Genomic DNA, 14,952 nt, shown 5'->3' with positions numbered 1-14,952 from the left:
CGTGTTACAAAAGTCAAAAACACACTTTACGCAGAGGAACGTCTTTTCCGCTCACACTGCTCGGAGCAAACTGATGACCAGCTGCGTTTAATGAGCAGATCCTTCTTCACATTTCCCCCCGTGTTTTACCGCACTGCCATTGATCGCCACGTCACAAAAAAATCACGCGCATTACTTGCATAATAAACCTTGTACATGGATTATTTGTATTTTTTTTTTTCGATTTATGCTTATTTTTATTCATTTTTCTGTGTAATAATATTTATTTCTTATTTTTTATATTTCATATATTTTTATAAAGCTAGTATTTGTTTTTTTTTATCAAGGTCAAACTAACACGTTTAACTCATTTTAGGACAACGCAGCTTAAAATATTAGCACATTTTTTGAGATTCTCACATTAAAGGTCATAAAAGTAATAAAAGTGCAGTGAGCTTTTTTACCGTGTTTTAATACACGTATTTTATTCCGAGGGAATTGTATCCAGTAATTTTAAAGATCATCTATTCATTTGGAGCTACAGTCTGTCATAAATGTAATGCGAAGCATTTTTCTTCAACATAAATGAATTTTAAAATTTATTATATTTTTAAGCACAACAGCCAAACCTTCTTGGAACTTAAGTCAAAGCACAAGAAAAAGTAACAAGCAGCCTCATGTGCTAAAATAATAAAGTTGGAAACGTATGACGATAATACTACGTGCTTCATCTATATTTATTACGCAAAAAGGATTCACGATGCTACTTTTCATTCCGGAAAGCTATTTCTTTTCTCCTTTGCTGGCTTATCTTTTAATTCCCCTAAAAGTGAGTTTAGTAAAAACATCCATGCCAGCATAATTCCTAAACAGCGTCGGAAATTCATTTTTGAAATGCATTCCGAGGTGCTAACATAACTGGTGGTTTGTGGTAAGATACCTTTATTTGTTTTCATTTCACTTTGAATAAATATTTTTTTATCATCAGTATCATATGTATTTCTCAGTAACAATGCTGTTTTTTTTTTAACGATAAAATGAATTTACTGAAACAGGGTTAAAGTAAAACTTTGTTTTTTAGTGTGTGACGTAAATTAATAAATAAAGTTAAGAACAAAGTGTTATACATTATAATAAAAAGGCTAATGTATAATGTTAAGCAAGTTATGAAATAATTGCAACTTCAAATATTATTTAATTTATTTATTTATGTTTTTGTTTGTGAAACTTTTTTACAAGGGGTTCGAAATTCTGTTCGGTAAACTTTTGTGTGACGGAAGTGACTTAGTTGTTTTTAGTGTGACGAAAAGTCGAACATGCTCTCTTCTTGCTGTTTGTGGTTACGTGCACTGAGTTGATTATTACTTATTGTTAAATGTCAACAGCGTGTCGTTGAAATCATATCCTTATCCAACGCATTTCGAGAATGTTCTCCATCTTTATAATCTACTTTCTTTATTAAAATATACAATTGTGTTGCAAACCTGCTTGAAAAGTGTAAACCGGGCCTCGATCCGGGGTCCGATGTGAGCCACTATGACTGTCAGTCAGACTGCGCTGTGCGGCAATGTATGTATGTGTACGAAAACGATAATTTATCTTCTTACGAAAAAGACTTTGCAGAGTGAAACATAAGTATATAAGTAAAACATAAACACAAACTATGCAATTCAAAAATGATAGATAGATAAGAAAGGCCCCTGATGAGGCCCCAGGGTATTTTGGGATTTTTTCATTTTTCCCTTCTTTTAAAAGATTTTTTCTTTCTTGTTCAATCCTTATATTGCTATCAAATATATATATATATATATATATATATATATATATATATATAAATTTCAATATCGTTTAAGATTTTCTCTGAAAAGTACCCTCGAGATTTCACTTACGGCTGACTCGAACCTGCGCACACTGGATCGCGAGAATCCCGCACTTTCAGGTCGACCAACCGTGGCCTACGTTCAAAGCATTTTAAATTATAATATAAATTTTCCCGTTTTCATAACATTTTTACTTGCTGATCTACACCTATGATGAGCGATCCATAGCATGATGTTATACAGCCTATAGCCTTCCTCAATGAATGGGCTATTCAACACAAAAATAATTTTTCAAATCGAACCAGTAGTTCCTTAAATTAGCGCGTTCAATCGAACTCTTCAGCTTTATATTATTGTGTGTGTGGGGGGGTGTAAAAGTGTAAAATTCATGAATTATCTATGCCAATCTATGTAAAAATCATTTAAATATTAGTTGTAATGAAAAGTAGGCAATAAAACAAACTAAAGATTATCTTTTCTCGTAAGTGCGTTTTAGGAATTTCTTTTTTTTTTTTTTTTACAAAAGTACTATAACACAATAACATTGTACTGTATCAAACATACCAGCGCTTGATTCTTTAATTTCCTCTTCAAAATTGTGCTGACATAAAAGAATGAGATATTTTTTTTGTTTAAACGCCCAAGAAAAAATTTATTGCAAAGTGGAAGCCTCAATGTAAAATTCTAATTTCCTGATTGAGAACTTTAAAAAACTTTTTTGGTAAAAATGTTATTTTTTTCTTTAACATTTCATTATTATTTTCAAAACTTTTTACGCTTTGTCGGCGGGAAAAAAAATGTTTCGTATTATAAACAAGTATACATTATACATGCGAAATGTTATCATTTATATTAATATAAGAAGCATACATTAATATATGAAGCTATTTCAAAAACCAATCTAAAACGAGTATTATGTTTGTTTTGAAATAATTTCAAATTCCCGCGTTACAAAAAGCTCTTATTGTGAAAATTTGCATATGTTTGGTTGACTCTTTAGAAATATTGTATAATGTTATGCACCAGGGGCGGAAAGCTTAAAGAAAGTTGCCGCGACTTTTAGTTTAATGTTTGAGCAGACAACATATTTTAACTTGGGCGCCAAATGCATCTAAATTTTAAATAAAGTTAAATATTTAAATTCACAATTTTTTACTTAACTTTTCCCACAAAAGAAATCTAGACGAACATCAAAGGATGTATCTCGCATATATATTTACATTTATATTGGAACGGTATAGTATAAAAAGGGTATTAGTGATATTTTACTTAAATTTTTGCTTATCATGTCTTGTAGCATTTTACAAATGTTCTGGTTTTCTCTTCCTCTTTTTTTTTTTTTTGCTATTTCTTGCTCATATTCAGAATATTTTAAGTTATCATTGCTAGTTAGCTTTCAAATCGAAATTTGTGTACACTATTTTAAAATTGTGTTTTTCTGTTGTACTGAATGTAAGGACCAGCTCAGATATTTATATGTAGTTTTGATTTCAGATAGCGAACAGCGTTGGACTAAATCTCATAAGCTTTTGAGGATCTAATTTGATTTATTCTGAGCTGCAAACTTTTGACAGAAGACATACTCTCTTTTGAAGCAGTTTTTTTTTTTTTTTTTTTAATGTTTTTATGGTTAGTTTAAATACATGCAGAGACAAATTTTAAATAGCAAGGATCAGTAACATTAAAGCACGTCTTTGGTGGCAAAAGTTCTTTGTTTACGTGTGCTGTCCGCTTTCTTTCTTAGGTGGGGTTGATGGGCATCACAGAAAAAAATTAGACTATAGCGAGTGTTAAGGTTATATTTTGGCTGTACAAATGAAGTCAGTTTTGACTCCAACTTCTTAACAAGCACAATACTCTAAACCACATCTACATAGCTAAACACGTACAAGACACACGTCACAATGGTTTGGTGACAAAGTCAAATATGGTGCCATCCCTGTTATTTTACTCTTAGTTTCTTTTCGTGCTGTTAGCGAGTTTCTGTCTTCCAGATAAAGAAACACGCTCTCTAGTTATACAGAAGATCTGTTGTGGTCAGCCAGGTTTGGTCTTTCGAATAAAGAAGCACTTACTACAGTTGTATACTAGTTCTGTTATGTGTACAAGGGTAATTTTTCTTGGTATAAATAAATCCGTTTAAAAGTCATTTATCCATGCATTCATATCTTCTGTCATGGACATTAGAGGAGAACAACCACTGCCTAACGCATGCATAGCAGCAAGTTTCAACTTCATCAATTAATCACCAAACACAGATCAGTTGATCAAGTCGCAGGCTGGGTTGTAAAGTGTAGTCCATTTGGACTAAGTGCAACACCGAGGAGGCATTTAATCATAGTCTGTCTTGTCTGGGTCTAGATAAAGAAGACTTCTTTAAATGGCTTTTACACATTCTTGACTTTCTGAGGACTTCTGGGTTCATGAACCTGGTTTAGAAAGGTGCTAGTGCAGGTGAGATTAATAAAAATTAGAATAACAATTAGTCTAGCGATTTATTAAAAGTGACCCTCAAAATGACGTTCTCCTGGAGATAGAGACCAGTTAGAAGTAGAAAGTGGGAAGCGGCAAACTTGCTTTTGGTCTTTTTTTTTTTTTTTGTAATATATAGTTCTCACGAGAAAACCACTTTGTAAAATTAACTGTCCTCGAAATGAATGTAATTTTAATTAGCGGAGGTGGTTATATTTAACTAACATTCTATTGGTTGCATCATTATATCTCCCACTTTGAAACAGTTAAAACTACTTTTGCATCTTTTTATTATGGCCTACAATTGCACTGCATTTGAATGAATGCTTGTGAAAAAACGTTTTCAAAACATTCAATTAAGGAATGAAATATGTGATATTAATCATTGTTTGTCTCCGCGCCTAAAGGGAACTTGCTTTGGCCGTTAAATAATGCTCAAAAACTTAGAAATGTATAAAACCTGAACTGCAGTGTAAATATTTGTGCATTAAAGTTTATGGTAAAGATTTTTCTTTGAGTCCAATTATTGAAATATGTTCTCAACCAAAATTGTTCTTTGTAAAACTTATTTAATGTATTTAAAAAAAAAAAATTTAAACTCTGAAAAATAGATAAATATTGAGGAATGAGTGCACTTACGTGACTAATCACTATATGTGGACAAGTTTTGAGTATTCAACTCAGCTTACAGTTTCAATGTCTTCTTGAAGTGTTTTTAGGATTTATTCTTCATTATTATTAAGTTTCAAACATTAATTATGATTACAAATATCACGAGAAAAAACTTCCTACTTTTTCTTAAACTAACACTTCAGTCGTACACTTTTAAATACAGTCAACTCTCGATAACTCGAAGTCCCAAGGGACCTGTTAAAACGTTAAAGTTATTAGTAGTTCGAGCCATGGGAAGTTTCCACTACAGTCTTTAGATCTTGGAACCCCATGAAAATTTCAAGATAAAAAATTTTTCGAGTTATGAGCTTTGAATCGTCTAGATCCGACTGTTTAAAACACAGTTTCTCTTCAAAAAAGAAGCAATTTGACAAAAAAGCTTTACTTTCAAATTTACATTTTTTTTTTTTTGCAAAACAATGTGCTCTGTTTCAACGATGATAAGTGTCAGAAGGGTATACTTGATTCAAAATATAGTTCAGTAAAATGAAAACAAAGTAATATTATCATATATATTCTATTTTGATGATCTTGACTATATTTAAAATAGTGACCCCTTGCCTCATTTTCATTTTGTCTTCTCAACCATTTTTTCTTATATGACTTTTTCATGTTCCTCCTATTTCGTCTAAGACTTTCTTTTTAAACTCCATTCCAACCGTTCTAGCATCATTTTAGCTCTTTGATTTTCTTTATTCTCATTGTATATTTTAAAACCAGATTTCCCATCTCTTTATTTCAATTACGAAGACATTCTCCTCAGAGCTCATAAATCTTTTAAATTGTTATTCCTCCGTATTCCCAACACCATTTTCTCAGGCCAAATTAAAAAAAATATATATATCAGTATCTTCCTTTCTCGCACTGAAGAAGCATTTTCTTTAGGTTAATGTTGTCAATCTATTGTATTTATATATACTGAATGATTTATCATAACTTTATTAATAAGATCTGTCAAAGTTTCTGTACAGCAATATGTATATCGCTTTTTTGCAGAATATTTTTCAATTTAATCGAAGTTTTTGCTATATCATTTCCTTCAATTAACAGATGAACATTTAAAATATTCTTATACTTAAAAAGACTGAAAGGACGAGTGTGACCCATATCAATTTTCGAGAGAATTATCAGTAGATTTCTTCCTGAATGACTCCATAAGCTATGGCATCCATATTCAAGAAGCCTTTTCTTTAGTTTAATGTTGTCAATCTAGTGTATTTTGTTCTGAATGATTTATCATAACCTTATTAATAAGAACTGTGAAAGTTTCTGTACAGAAATATGTATATTGCTTTTTTTTAGAATTTGTTTCACATTTAATCGAAGTTTTTGTTACATCATTTTCTTCAATTAACACTAGAATACTTAAAATATTACACTGTAAATACGATTCAGAAACGTTCCTGGAAAATAATGGGCAGCTGATGTGTCTAATTTCTGCCAGTAACAGAACTTGCAAAAACCAGGAACGTTTTCTGCTAAAGTTCAGTAACCTTCCTGAAATTAACTTGGAAGCTTCCTGAAAAATTCAGAAATCTTCCCGTTAGAAGCCCGTCATGTCTCTGAAACTTTAGCTTAAACTTAGGAATGTTTAATATAATAGCTCGGCATCTTCCTGATTTACCAAGGTAGTTCCAAGATTATTATGGGAAACATGGCCAAAGCTAAACCAGAATTGCAAGTAAATGACGAGAATTTTACCCGCCAGCAATTCTTGCAAAGCAAAGTAGTCCACACTTATTCGCTCCCTTTAGAAGCTTAATTAGCATGGACGGGCCGTAATTGAACTGAAGCCGATGCACTTTATAAATACGTTCAGTTAATTTTTAAACTGGGAGCTAAAAATATTTTTGACAACAGTGAAAAGTCTGCATTCGTGCGACGCGTAGCAATTCAGGAAACTTTTTGACACGGATACTTGATTTTTCCAGGAAGTGGGTAAAAACCATTAAAATCTCGAAACGTAACTCGGAAATACTCAGTAACGTTTTGGAATTTTTTTACAGTGTAGTATACTTAAAAAGACTGAAAGGACCAGTGTGACCCATATCAATTTTCGAGAGAATTATCAGTAAAGTTCTTCCTGAATGACTCCATAAGCTATGGCTATCACATTGAAGAAGCCTTTTTGTTAGGTTCATGTTGTCGATCTATTGTATTTTATACTGAATGATTTATCATAACCTTATTAATAAGAACCGTAAGTGTTTCTGTATAGCAATACGGGTACCGCTTTTTTGCAGAATGTTTTTCATCCTTCAATTAACACTAGAAAGACTTTAAATAATTGCATACTGACTGAAAGGACGTGAAATGACTGAAAGATGTGACCCATATCAATTTTTGAGAGAATTCTCAGTAAATGTCTTCTTGAACGACTCCATAAGCCCCACGCATCTCCTCTAATTACTAAATAAGAACGGAATGCCTGTACATTTTGTAATGTTGTCTCTACAAGTCACATAATTGTTATGCTGAATATTGAAACACCTATACTCAAAATTTTAGTTCTAGTAACAAAACCAACATGAATTTTAGTAACTAAACAGTAAGTTTAATGATTGGATTGATATAAAGGGGATCGAATGGTCATTAAAGCGATAAATTAATTTTAAATTAAATTAGATGGCTTTGCATCTCAAAACTAAAAACAAAACTAAAATATACTTGTTATGTTTATCACCATAAATTGTGTCAAACAAACTTTCCCATTAACGCAATGTAACCTTCTGTTTATAAAGAGATTTATGATCGTTTTCTTGAAAAAAAAATTTACAATCACAACAATGTGTTTGTTCGTTCAAGAATGTTCACTGCGTTTGCAAGTACATTTTAGAAAATGTAAGCAATGATTTCAAGCAAAATTGAATTCCAAACATTTGAGTAATATTTACTCTTAGAAACTCCTAAAAATGAAACTACAAAACGTTAAAACATTATTCAGTGCACAAAGCCGAAATAGATTTATGTTTAGGTTCAAAATAATGAAATGTTTAATCAAAAATAAAATAATAAGACATAAAGACAAATGTTTTTTCCATTGTCTTAGAAAAAACGGTTCTTTCTCTCATTTGCTCAAACATGTCATTTTCATGAAAATTGTCTAAATTTAAAGCAGAAAACTTCCCTCACCTTGCGTGCTCTTAATTTCTGCTGCAGAGGCAGTACTTAAAACGAGGACAAAATTTTCAGATCACGCAATAAATGTACCGAAACAAATGAGATTTCTGGATGTTGAACCTCCATGTTGAAAATACAAAGAAGAGTTTTTCCAAAAACATATTTTTGTTTTCTTTATTCATATTACTAGTTTAATCAAATAGTTTTGTTTAATATTCTATTATTGAAAACAAATGCGGTAAATGTGAACGTGAGAAAAGAGGGAAGCAAATTGAGTTTACGTGCATTTCATCATACGTAGAAGTTATTATACGGATGCTTCACTTTCCAAATCAATTAACTTCATAACACACACACACACACACAAAAAAAAAAAAAAAAAAGCGAGAAAAGTGATAAGGAAGATAGTGTTATCCATAGGAGTGAATGAGCGTTCGTATTACATTTTCTGCTATCACATGGTCAAAAATGTACTGAACCAAAAGTTTAATATAAATTCACATGCTATGCATTGATTAAGCACATTTAATGCATTAATGCATAAATGAGGATTTATTTTAAAAGTGGAGTTAATCGATTTGCCAACTGAGGCATCCATATGCTATTGTAAATAATATTAAAATAATTTATATTCCTTTATTAATAAAGGTTTTTTTTGCAAAGCTGACAATTGATTTCTGAGGAAAAAGAGCATTTTTTTTTATGAATACGCTATAAAGTATAAAATGATAAAGAAAATAGTTTTTTTTTTTTCAATTTCTTATTTGCAAAATTATGTGAATATATGAACTATGTTATTGATGCGTAATTTCCTTTTAAATAGGTCACTCAGTTACATCATTACAGCAAAGCTCCAGTTTCCAAAGAGTTATACAATTAAACATGTACCGGTGTCCCTCGTATAACATGGTTAATTCGTTCCGTGTAGTATCGAAACCATGTTATAGGAGACTTTTTTTTTAAATAACATTTTTATTTATTTCTAATACTAATTATGTATGTGCATGAAAAAAATCAGGTTAAGGTGTATCGTGTTATATCGAAACCGTGTTGTACGAGGCTTAGAAATAATGCAAATCAAGGGATGTGTACCGTGTTATAACGAAACCAAGTTTCATGAAAACAAAGTAAAAACTTATAAGAGTTATCAACCATTAACAGAATTTATTAAACAAAAATGAAATTCCATCTTTTTTTTAGATATAACATTCGAGTTATATCAAAACCATGAAGCATTAAATTCAAGTTTCGTACCGTGTAATATCGAAACCGTGTTATAACAATCGCAAATTTGGTAACGTGTAATATCGAAACCGTGTTGTAGAAGTACCGTGTTATACGAGGGACGCCTGTAGTTTAAAAATTAAAACAAAAACAATGATATATTGATGTCTGTTTTAAAATATTTGAAATAAAATCATGCTTAAAAATACAAATATTAAACTTAAAAAAATGCTTTGCTAGTACAAACTACAAATTGCAGAAGAAAGGAAAGATTAGTTCTGCTATCCATATTAATCACGAAAATTTGAGATGTAATTTCTCATGCGTAGTTTTTACATTTTACTGCTCTCTGCTCCCATTTTCCTAATGTTTAGTCCTCACTGGGGACGATATTTCGGATTAAAGCAATAACAAATGCACCATTAGGTATGCCTCTGATCATGAACGCTTTTTTTTTCCAGTGATGCTGTATAAGAGACCCACCTCAAGAGGCGTCTGGGCCATAACCAGACCTAGTGCGCTCCCCAACAATGCATCAATCTTTCGTGTGTCACCATTAAGGCGCTGATGCATGACACAGTAGTAGTTTTTTGACGAACAGTTTCCACCAGATGGAGGCTCCTGGGCTCTCTTTTGATGCAAAATTGCACTAGGAATTTAATTTAGAAGAGGGATATTAAGCCAAACGAATACCCAAGGGATGTAAACGCATAATCATACGACATGGGCGCTGATGATTTTTCTGCATCTTGAAAATCCACCGACTGGCCACCTCGGGCAGGACAGCAGATCATGATCGTTGCCTCATAAGTATTCTTTGTTTGAGACAGCAAGAACAAAAAAATAAAAAAAAAGAAAAGAGTGTGAGTCCATCGTGCGCTTTTGTTCAACCTGTGTGAATTTTATCGTCGTGTAAATTCTATTGAAGTAAGAGCAAAGTACGGACAAAGTTATGATCACAAGTTTTTTAAACTTAAATTTTAATAAATAATCGGTAGAAGCAGCTAAAATTAATTAACGATTCTGGCATTCTAATTAAATTGTGTGTGATGTTGCTTTTTAATCTAAGAGGAACGCGAATCAGCATTTGAAGCGAATTTTAATGAATTTTTTACGCAGTCAATTAAAAGATAAAAATTCGATTAGGACATTTTGTGATCTATGAAAAAAAAAATTGATCAAGTGAAATTTTTACTTGTATTCATTTTTATTCTTCATTCTTCAAAGAATAATATTTAACATTAAACAACCTACAGGTATTTTTTTCATTACATTTATTATTATATTTATGATTTTTTAATGTATTTTTTTATTAATGCCTATTTTTCCCTCTATTTATTAATTGTTAATGAAACGTTGCCTAAAGCGACTTAAATCACATTTCGTTTGTGAAATGCAAAACTAATAATACGTGTCTGTATATAAAAATTTGTTATAACTGCAATACATATTATTTCTAGAAAACGACAGCTTTCATATGCAAAGTCATAGCAAGAGATGGATAAAAAATATTGAAACGAGTTCTTACGGGTTTTTCAGTTTTGCAGTATATTTATGAAGTAGTTTTCATGTATCACGATATTCGGTTGACAGTTTTTCTATACCATTGTCTATTAGTGTAGCATAGTATATTTTCTTAAGGTAAATATCGTGATCGTAAAAACAAGTGCTTACAAATCATAACACTATAATGTTTTTTTTTTTTCAGTACAAATGTTACTTTTAAATGCCGAGAATAGTTTTGGGATATTTAAAAACTACCTAAAATACAATGTTTAAAACATTCCTCTAAGTAATTATAAAAAGTTTGAATACTTGCATTTTTTATGGTCAACAGTTTTTAACTATTTTTCTTTACTGATTTTTCCAACTATAAAATGTAAGAAGAGAAGCAAGCCTTGTAATAACAGAACAGTTTTAGGGTACTTGTCAATCGATATCTGAAAGTAAATGCCGCTTCTCTAGTGAGAAATTTTCCAAGATTGCTACAATAGTTCGGCCTCACCAATTCAATGTTTATCTTAAGTAGTGTAATCGAGAAAGACAATTGGATTGCTATTAACTTAAATGGTACTGATAAGAAAGACGAATTTATAGCAAATAAAAAATGATAAAGCTCTATTTAATCGTGTCTGCGAAAACAAAGTGTGTTACAACTTTGTTTTTGATTCAAGATTTTTCTTTTAGATCTTAGCAGTTTACCTTAGCAAATATTAGGTAAATATTATTTATTTAATACAGTAGACTCTCATAAGTCCAGATCACAAACAAAACATATCTACGCCGAAAAACAAGGACCAATAGTCACGATGTTTTTTTTTCTTTTTTTTTTTTTTTTTTTTGCATTAATCTTTAAAAAAAAAATTTAATCCAACGAAATTATTCTGCATTGCAGAACTGAAATTAATTTGTTACCTTCGGGTGACAAACTATTCGGTGAAATCGACACCATTTATGATAGTTATGATCGTGCCGTTCACCCGAATAGTTCCGAATTTTAGAGATTCATCTGTTAATTGTTTTCTAAAGTAGAGGGTAAAATAGAACTTCAAAAAAAAAAATAATAATAAAAATAAAATTAAAAATAAATTATTTTTTGATTTAAAAAGAAACAATTAAATGTCTCACAAATCATACTATAGTAAACATCTTCGCTTTGAACCAGCTACAGCAAAAGTTTATTTACTTGCCTGAAACAAATAGCGGATTTAAAACATAATTTTATTCAGCTTTCACACAACCAATATGTAGTTTCTCTCGCTTTAGAAAAAACAATATTATTACATTTAGGTAATAAAAAATTTAAAGTACTTTCTTTGGGACGAAATACCCAGGTTTGATTCTAACTGTATTGAAACAAAAACATTCTTCTTTTGTTAATAATTACAATTATCTCATTTAATGTATAAAGTTTTTGCGTAAGAAATTCAAACTAATTTTTCTTTAGAGTTCCTTAATTTCTCACTTCTTGAGATCAATAAATGTTTCATTAGAATATTTTTGACGTCCGAAAATTTCGCACCGCTAAATATTTTCTAACTTTGCTTTTTTAACCATCTCTTTAGTTTAATAATTGTCTCTAGAAAAGAAAGATCAATTTAATTTTCTTCAGAATCTTAGACTACGAAGTATTAAATTTTGCATATTTTCGTCAATAAAAACTTTTTTTAAATATATCTTGCAGAAACTACATAGTTTTATGCACATCAAGAAACAGGATAAAGTACTGCGTATTCTGTTATGCACTATTACTATCTTAGTTGGTTTTTAATTACTGTTCAATAATTTATTTAAACCTTATCTTCACACACAGCAATCAAATCCTTTGCTGTAAATGCATTTGCTAGAGCTTGAAAACACATATTATTAATTTTTTTTTCTTTGGAAGCACATATGCTGATATAAAGGCAAAAAAAAAAAACACACAAATACATATTATATTCCAACTGTAATAGCAATTACTTTGACTAAAAATTGTAATATCTTGACAAAGAAAGTAATTGTACTTTTTTCTTCTGAATCATCTTGAGGCAAGGATATAAAACATTAAAATAATAATGTTCGTAACTTAATAAAGAAGCTGTAAGTAAAATCCCGGGGAGCATAAGAAAAAGTAAATTAATTATTAATTGGAAGGTTCCAGAAGAGATTATTTTCGGAAAACTACGAAAGTGGAAGAACATCTAACTGCACCCTTGAGGATATCCTTTGAGTAATGCACAAGCCAATATTGAATCTTTCTAGCCTTCGATTTCTTTAGCTAGAATAAGGATTTTTTGTTTGAAGTATACGAAAAAAGGAGTGATAAGTATTAACTGTCGGACAAATAAAACAATGCCGCAAAAAAGAAAATGCACTTTGATTTTATTTTATCTAAAAGGATATAATGTTTTAAAACATGCTTCGAATTATATTTAATTGAATTCGAAAACGATGGATTAAAAAACACTATTTATAAAATTAATCTTAAAACTGTTAATCAAGTATTTTGTACAGAAATGTCAAATAGGGTTCTTATATTTCCACTGTTCTAAATGTATGTATTTACTATAATTTCCATTATTTAAAACGTTATAACCTCTCTGAAAAAACGGGTTATGGGTATAAAATAGTATAACGTTTTCGATTTTAACAAAAAAGGCATCTTATTAGAGATTTTTTTACTGAAAACTTGTTGTTTCTCATGCATCTTGGCTAGAATACCATGCGTATGATTTTTTGGTGGTTTGACATAAAACTTTTTTTGGAATATTTCATCATTAACAAAAGTTAATGATAGACTGGGGGAAGAATATACATTTTTTTTGTGTAAAGAGTAAACTCCTCATATGCCTAATTTTCTTTCAAACTATTTATTGGATAATAAAAGTAAATATTACCGTTCTTTGAAGTAATTTCCTTGTGTTGTAATCTTGTTGCACTCGCTTATCACTCCCCCCCCCCTATTCCGGTGTATATTTTGTTCATTACTTACACAATAAACAATTATGCTTAACTTTTGGACATCATTGTGCTATGAAAATATGACAAACTTCAAATTGACACAAGAGAAACCGATATACTTATTTTGTATTCATAAAGATGTTACAGACTACTATACTGACGTGCAAAGCACAAAACTCGTATCTGCCGAGTTCATCATGAGAAAATGCCGTTTAAAAGTTTGCGCCTCCATGCATTTGATTCAGATACAACTTTCTCAGATTTTTTAAAAAATAATTTCCATTGTCAAATAACCATAAAACGTGGTGTTTAGGTGAACTGCGTGACCAAGAACCACTTGGTTACCCTAAATCAATTCTGTCAAAACGAGCAGATATGTTTTTTGTGCTGAACACGCTCATTTGAAGAAATTGAAGAAGATCGTAAAATTAACGTATTAAGATGTGGTTTGCAATAATAACAAACTTATTGTGTTGTACTAACAATAACAAAAGGAAAATTTTTCTTCACTATTCCATATTTTGAAAAAATATGTTGGAAATCAGCACAATCAAAGAATTTTATATATATATATACATATTTTTAGACATTCTCCTGCTTTTACGATTCTCGGAACAAAGTTGTGCATACAGACCTATATATTTCAAGTTGCTTTCAAAGTTTAAAAATGTAATATTCATTGCACAAAAGTGTAATTTAGAAAGAGTTATGTTTGCTAAAATCTTCTTTGTCAGTTCTAAGCATTTTAGAAAAATATCAATTTTCTTGTCTTTTCCAGTAGGTAAAATAGGATAAGAAAATGTTTGCTAATATTTTTAGACATGTTTTTCTTTACATTAGAATCGAAAAACAAGTTTAGTCATTTATCTTCCGTCCAGCCATTTACGGAAGGCAGAGTTCTTAAGCTTTACTATATTGTATGGAACACTTTATTTAAAATCGGGGAAAATGGTTTAAATGGAGAAAATAGAACATTACATAATTGTAAGGGCAGATAATTAAAAATGTTCATATATTTTTGGTGTTTGATTGTTTCTTAATGTTCAGATGTTGTACAGAATTTTCACGGAAACTTCTTTTTTACCAGTTATACTGTCGACAGGTTTTATGCACATAGCTGCTCATTATTTTCAAGGAATGTTTGTGCTTTTTTTATTTTATTTATTTATTTTTTAGCAGTGTATTGCTTTCGCAAATCACGTCGAAACTATTTTGACAAATG

The sequence above is a fragment of the Uloborus diversus genome, chromosome 1 (genome assembly GCF_026930045.1).
Source record: "Uloborus diversus isolate 005 chromosome 1, Udiv.v.3.1, whole genome shotgun sequence".
Classification (NCBI taxonomy): Eukaryota; Metazoa; Arthropoda; class Arachnida; order Araneae; family Uloboridae; genus Uloborus; species Uloborus diversus.
Note: the sequence above shows the minus strand (reverse complement) of the source record.